We start from the raw sequence: 946 nt of genomic DNA on the forward strand, positions 1-946 counted from the left end.
CTCTGTGGCTCCATAATCTTCTTGATCAGAAAATTTGGAGCACAACTGAGTTACATGTTGTTACAGTACCTTCCTTAGTTTTTACTGAAGATACTTCCATGCTAGTATCCTACATAGAATGTATATTTTAACCCTCAAGTTGTTTGCATGTGGCTGCTTCTCAGAACTTCCTTGATTCTAGTGACTTGGAAGGCTCTGAGGAGTACCAAATAGAATGTTCCTCAATTGGAATTTGCTTAATTTTTTTCTTACAATTAGACTGTGTTGATGGTTTTTTCAGGAAGGAGGAGCAAGATGGCAGAGGCAAAGTAACAGTTTCACTCCATCACATCGAAGTTACTGGAAACATGACATCACTGCTGATCTCAAGCTCTTAACAGTTGGCCCCAAGCATCACCTGGGAAGTGTGCCTGTTCGTGCATTGCCTAGCCCAGCTGCTAGTCCAGCAGGTAGCCTTCTAACCAGTCAATTCTTTTTTAAATTTTTAAATTTTTTTATTTTTTTTTCTAACCAGTCAATTCTTGTTTGCACAAAATATACTTGTCCATGTGTTTGCTTTATAGTGACTATTTTTGCATATGTTTTTTATTTAGAATGTCTTATTCCTCTTTGACGTTTGTTTTTAGTGAAATCTAGTAATGAATTCTAGTATTTTCTTTTTTTAAAAATGAGGAAATACAAAGATGGAAAAGTGGCCTCCATTTTAGTATAGTCAGAGAAAACTCCTTGGTTTGAGCAGAGCTGGGGACCTGCTCCACACCACCCCCCCTCGGCCACCTGCTCCTACAGCAGCCAGTCAACTCCATGACCCCACGCAGGCCCCTGCAGCACCACTGCCTGAGCCTACTAGTCACAACCCCAGAGCACTTCCCTTCTTTCCACTTTCAAGGAGCCTGCAAAATGAACTGCAAGGCTTCGTTTTCTGGGCAATACTAACGGGGCTGAA

The sequence above is a fragment of the Octodon degus genome, unplaced genomic scaffold, assembly GCF_000260255.1.
Source record: "Octodon degus isolate 3935 unplaced genomic scaffold, OctDeg1.0 scaffold00065, whole genome shotgun sequence".
Taxonomy (NCBI): domain Eukaryota; kingdom Metazoa; phylum Chordata; class Mammalia; order Rodentia; family Octodontidae; genus Octodon; species Octodon degus.